Source organism: Myripristis murdjan, chromosome 16 (genome assembly GCF_902150065.1).
Source record: "Myripristis murdjan chromosome 16, fMyrMur1.1, whole genome shotgun sequence".
Classification (NCBI taxonomy): domain Eukaryota; kingdom Metazoa; phylum Chordata; class Actinopteri; order Holocentriformes; family Holocentridae; genus Myripristis; species Myripristis murdjan.
The window spans coordinates 33,321,013-33,327,794 of NC_043995.1; positions in this window are offsets into that span (position 1 = coordinate 33,321,013).

Sequence of the window (6,782 nt, forward strand, 5' to 3'; positions counted from 1 at the left end):
TCCACCTGACACCCATTACTGCAATAGCTTGTGATCATGAATATATTCAACATTTTCAAACTTTTTCAAGAGAGAGAGAGACAGAGACAGATCATTGTATGCAAAAAGAGAGAAAGGAAGCACTGCTTGGATATTATAGGGCTTTTTGCTTGGCAGGTGCTCTTGTAGATCTCAAACATAAACCAAGGAAGTCCTATACTCTTTGTAAAAAGTGCAGACAACCAAGGAAAAGGAACTGGGGCACTCCATCTTCTGCAAACAATAATTATTTTTTAGTGAATTATTTTGGAGCAAGGCAACTGGCAGACCTACGGTATCGACTAACAGTCTTCTTCATGGTCTGACAAACAATCATTCAATCTCAATTATATACAGGTGAGGTTGATATTCAGTTTGACACAATGTATATACAACAGAGGGCGCTGAAGGCCATATTGACATGTCAAAAAAGGGAGGATGTGCATCCCACAAGAAATATAAACATTCAAAAAATCAAAAGAAAAAGAATAAACCCCACATCAATAGATGTCCAGTACTGGCATACAATGTCTGTAAATACCACCAAAGAATATGTACATGCAGTTTGAAAAAATAGTAATGTACATCTAAAGTTATTGTAAATAAATTGAAGTATTAATCCAAAATGTTTTTTGATAAGCAATAATTGCTTTGTTTTTAACATCCTCTGTGTATTTTTTTTTTTTTTTTTTCATTTCAAAACATAGCCTCTATGTATTAAATAAGGGCTGCTGTGTCAAATTGTTAGAATATTTCAACACACAAAATACATTGTCACACCTATCATTATATATACAACTACTGGGAGTCACAGAAATGGCACAAAATCAATCTCATCATTAAGTCCAGGAGGTTCAGTGGCCTTAAAAGTGACAATCCAAAAAGTCTCTCGTTGAAGGAGTTTTTTGAGTCTGTCCCCACCTCTTATGTGGTTAGGAATAACTTCAATAGCGACCGCACACGCTGTGTGTGTGTGTGTGTGTGTGTGTGTGTGACAGAGAGAGACAGAGAGAGAGAGAGAGAGAGAGAGAGAGAGAGAGAGAGAGAGACATGAACAGCCAAGTACATGAAGTATTCATGTTACATACATTTGTTTTCATTATACAGTGAACAACAAATAACAAAATGAAGGGAAAGAAAGAAACAAATAAATGACCTTCATTGTCTGCATAACTGGAATAAATTTGAAATGTCTCAGTAAGTTAATAGTTAAACTTTGTGATTTCTCAGCTTTAAATTTCAAACAGCAGACAAATATGTTTCTTTAAAATTAGAAAAGGAGCATAATCCTTTGAGCCAATTTTAATGAGTATAATATTTAGCCTAAATAATAACCAAGTTGATCATATAAGTTTCCTCTGTGTGTGTGTGTGTGTGTGTGTGTGTGTGTGCGTGTGTGTGTGTGCTAGTTTAACTACATTTGTCAGCAGTGTGGTTGTAATGTCGCTGTTTTCCAAATCAAACCGCTTTTTAGTAGGGAAAGTGTTTTACTGATCAAATAGCGCGGAGGCGTCCTCAGAAGCTACAATTTCCCAGGCATTTCTTAACCTTAAACGCAGCGAAGCTTTTGATGCGGTTTGACATCTAACCGGGAGCCGCGGGTGACGTCACCGCCGCTCACGGACCTGCACGTGTAGCCGACAGACGGTGTTCTTTGTGACGTCACAAAGAGTGATCGGAGACAACTTTACATGATACTGAATAATCGCAGTGAGGAGCTGAATGTGTGTGTGTGTGTGTGTGTGTGTGTGTGTGTGTGTGTGTGTGTGTGTGTGTGTGTGTGTGTGTGTCTTGCTTATTTCATGTGAAATGTGTGTCCATGTTTAATATCGGAACAGTTTAAAAAATAACAACAGAAATACCCACAAGAGGGGAATCGCTGCTCGCCGTTAAAGAAGCGCTTTCATCAACATGTGATGCGCTTCAGATGAGCTGTGATCAGTGAGGAGACCAAGAAAGACAAAAGTCCAATCAGTCAGTAAATAAACTGATGAATGAGGGGAAATGATCGAGTCGCTGTCCCGCAGGTGTACAGCTGTTATCCATGTTCAGGCTTCCCCAGGATTCAGCAGATGCAGCGCCTTGATCCGTTTTAACAACATGATCAGCTGCTCTCTGATCGATCCGGACTGATCAGCATTCTCCTCAGCTCAGGAGCTGATCGGGTTTGATCCGAGCAGCGAGCGGCCGACACTGATTCAGATCGCTCATTTGATGGGATTTCTGAGCGCATTCCCTGAAGCGCAGCTTCATGCAATTTTTAAATATTTGACAGACACTGTTTTTTTTTTTTTTTTTTTAATATTTAGTTTTTCAATAGTTGTATATTTAAATAGGCTATTTATCATTTTTATATATTTAAGCTTCTAATTTCTTGAGGCGCTTGAGTGGGCGGGGCTTATTGGCGGTCTATTTCAAATTCAGTTCGATGTGCTGACGTCATCAACTTGATGTTGATTGCGTCACAGCATGGCACTCCGATGGCATAAAAAAGACTGGCTTCCCGGTGTTAGACAACCCCCTCCCAAAACAAATAACCATGTCTCAAATGAGAGAAGAAATCCAGATCACAACCATGTCTCAAATGAGGCATGGTTGTGATCCTCAGCAGGATCTGCACCAATCAGGTGCCCAAGCATCCGAAAACCCTCTAACAATGATTAGACTGGAGACCCTGCGTCCCCTGGTCCAATCATTCTTCAAAGAAATCACTGACAGCCAGTGGCAAATGATCGCAGATGGCTCTCCTGATGTAGAAACCAGGGCCGTCGTTGCGATCATGGCCATAGAGATAATCCAGCTGGTCTCTCAAGAAATCCTAGAAGTCCGCCTCCAGGCCAGGAGCAGATCCAGCAGACCCACCGGCTGCTTGGCTTTGCCTGTGTCAGAGGATCAAATCCAAGCTATGCTCGGCGATTCACTCCAGAAGTGTTTTGCTGACAGCCTAGATGTGCAGGAGCAGTCGTCTGTGCACTCCGAACAGCTCACACGGTTGGTTGCAAAAGCAGTGGCACAGATGGTCAATTCGGCCCTCTCTCGCCAGACCCCGACTGGGGCCGCAGAGAAGTGCAAGGTCCTTATCATTGGCTGTGTCTTTTCGACCAACACGCTGGACAAAATCGTCCAACGAACTGCAGTCATGCTCAAGAAATACATGGCTAAGGTGAAGAGAAGGTGCACTTCATGGAAGAGCCGCAAGCCCAAAAGTGAACTTGGCAAGGCTATCCCAACTTCCTTGGAGAGTGAAGATCAGTCAGAGACACTGACATCTGATCAGTTTGACAGTGAAACCATTGGAAGTAAAACTGAATCTGAAATTGACACTGTGAGTGACTTTCCTATGAGGGTCCTCACAGACCGTCCCACCTCAGAAGCTAGCCACATATCAAACCCTGTTTATCTTTTCTCACGCCAGTCTTCCCAGTGGCCTAGTCCGGCAGAGTGTGACACAGCTCGCAGTTCAAGCCTGCAGAAGGACCAGACCTCTGGGGCCTCTGTTGTCCTGCAGCTCCCTGCATCACAAGATGCCAGTATGAGTCACACACAAACTCAAAAAAGCAGATTCTCCAAATTTGCGAAGAAATACATCAGCCACATGGTGAAGAATGTGAAGACCAAGTGTCAATTGCTCTTCAAAGGCCACACAAAGGGCACGGAAACTGTTGTGTTGGAAATGCAAAATGCTAGTCGACCCGGCAGTGCTTGTGTAATTCCGAGTGTGGCGAGTCATCATGAGACTGAAAGTCTGCATACATTACCAGGTGTCGTACCTGAGTCCACTGTGGCTGAGGCGGCACCTGAGGTTTCTGCCTCTATAAGCGGAACCACAATCATCAATAACTCTGAGGAACAGCTGAGCAACGACATGCAGGCAGCTGCTGATACGGTGGAGAGCCTGGCGGAGATGATGGTGCAGCGAGCCACAGAGCTGTCGGCACAGAGAGACGCTTACACGAGATCGTCTCTCTGCAGAGGGCTGGAGGCATTCATTAACAGCAATGAATTGCAGAAGTTTTCAAAGAGTCTCACCGATAACATCTACAATTTGATGACGAGTCAAGCTCAACCAATTCCCACGACCCTGCCGAAACGCTCTGTCTCTGACTGGGCCATTTTCAAGGCGAAGACAGAACAAGCTGACGTCCTTTACATGTTGGCAGAAGACGAGGTCAGGCATTTCCTGCAGCTGGCCGTGATCTGGTTAATGACAGAGCCACTGGACCAGACCGGCTGCCAAGAGGGCAAGACACAACTGTCAGTCAGGGCCCCTGATGCTCCTGCTGAGCCCGCAGGACCACAGGGACGCTGTGAGGATTTCATTAGCGAGACACCTGTCGAAGAGTTCGTCTCAGAAGACAGAGAGCCAGAGGACTCTGGGTCTGGAGGGCTGACACAAGAAGCTGTTGCCTCTCTGGTTTGTCCTGCAGAGCCAGATGCCTCCATCACAACACCGGAGTCAGAGAATGACGCAGATGACAGCCATTTTGTGACTTTTCTGCTTGTGAGGCTGCTTAATTACATCTCCAACAGCAGCAAGACATCACTGTCAAAGGTCGACCGTGATAGCATCATAACCCGGTTGACAGGCTCCACGGGCCCCAGTGCAAAGACGATAATCGAGGCTGTGCACAGCGACTTGTGCCAGGAGTTTGGCTCCACGAATTTGGTGCACAAAGCCATGGCATCACAGGATCCAGCCTTCGACAATATGCTTGTCAAGGCCTTGGTGACAGATCTGCAGGTGGAAACAGCACCCAAACTGGATTCCTCCAAAGCTAAGGGAAAAACCCACGGGATCCTGTGCAGGTTCTCCAGAGGCCTGAAGCGCCTTTGCTGTGTGTCCAACAAGCCGGAAGACGACAGCCCTAATGACGCTCCAGCATGTGACAAATCGCCCTCGGACAGCCAAGCCGTCAGCAGTGAAGCTCCCCTTCCTCCCAAAAAGCACAAGAACCCGTTCAAAAAGATCTGCTCACGGCTAGGAACATTTCTGGCCAAGCCCTTCAAGAAGAAGTGACTTTCTTTCCTGCCCCCAAACCACCAATGACTGTCTTAACTCTTTTTTTCCTTACCTTTTACTCTCCTCTCCCTTCATTTTGAATATCTTGAGGCATTTCTCATTCATCCCACCATCACCCTATACATCACTCTATCAAACAGAACGATGCATAGGATGCTCAAGATGCTCAACATGAATTATTTCTGTCCCAATATAATATTCAAACTGCATTTTGATTTTGACATGTCTTGTTTGTCATAGACACATAGACACATAGATAGATAGATAGATAGATAGATAGATAGATAGATAGATAGATAGATAGATCACAAATTAGGAAATTCCTTTGTTACGGCAGTAGTAATAGAAATATGTTGCTCTTAGAGATGTTTGTGTTTGTCTTTGTGTGTGTGTAGGTGGGGGTGTGGTTGCATAAATTAAATTATACAAAAATGAAATGAAATTAGGAAAATAAAAATGTTTGTATTAGAAATTTGTAACAAAATAAGTATGTGTATTATGTATAAATAGGTGCAGGAGGCTCAACTGCATGTGACTCCACCACTAGGTGGCGACAGTAAACCATGCTTTTGCAAACTCTCTCAGTTCACTGTGTAGCCTGGGAGTGTTGTCAGTCACTCACACACACACACACACACACACACACACACACACACACACACACACCATAGTAAGTGTACACAGCTCACATGTCTCTCTAACAAGCTGCTGGAAGAATGAAGTTTATTACCAGTCTGCAGTAATGGCACAAAATACAAGAATAATGCTCTCTCTCTCTTCCTCTCTCTCTCTCTCTCTCTCTCTCCATCACCCTAGCTGAAGGATGACTGGACCAAATCATTATAAAATATTATAAAATAATGTCACTGCAGCCTTTTCAGAAGTTTTTTCTGTTTTTCTTCCTTTAGTCTGAGGAATTTCCATCATTTCTGATATTTAATTATGAAATATCAGAGCAGAAAGCATGATTCAAGGCATTTTTAAAATGATTATTTATAACTCATATTTGTGGTCATTTGTCTGATGATGAACACTGACTGCAGGTCAGACTACAAAGTTTTTTTTGTATATTTTATTTTTTTAATTTTATCAATATTGTAAGGCAGCAGTATTCACTCTGACAAGTGCAGAGCTGCTCTCTCAGTGCAGATTCAGTTTTTTTTCCAGCCAATATTTTGGTGGGTAATTAAATCAGTTTATGGTGATCACGTGCGGTGGGAAGGAAAACCAACATGGGAACACAGCAACACACAGGAACAACCAGAGGACTCACTTGCCTTTGCTTGTTTGATTTTAATAAATAGAAAAGTCAAAGCTGTGAGCCGCTGAGAGCCGGTGCCCCACACAAACCCTGCAGAGCTTCAGGCCGACGCCGCACATCAAACCCAGTTTGGATTGTGGAACGTGTCGATCTCCGAGCCAAAGGCCGACAGCAGACAGGAGAGCTGCTGGCAGAACAGCTCGCCTCTCCTGAACAGGATGGAGGCAGCTGCACACATCTGGGAAGCTTTCCATGCCCTCTATGGAGCAGCTTCTGGGAAATCACACCAAATCCACTTTGCTTCCATTATTAACGTAGGCACAAAGAAATGCTTTAATATGCAGAAAGACGACATGTCAGAAATGATTCATGAGGACTTGAACTCTCGGCATTTAACCCTCCTATTATGTTTGGGGTCAATTTGACCCCAGCCATTGTTTAACGTCTCTAAATAAATGATTAACATCATTTTTTTTTGCTTCA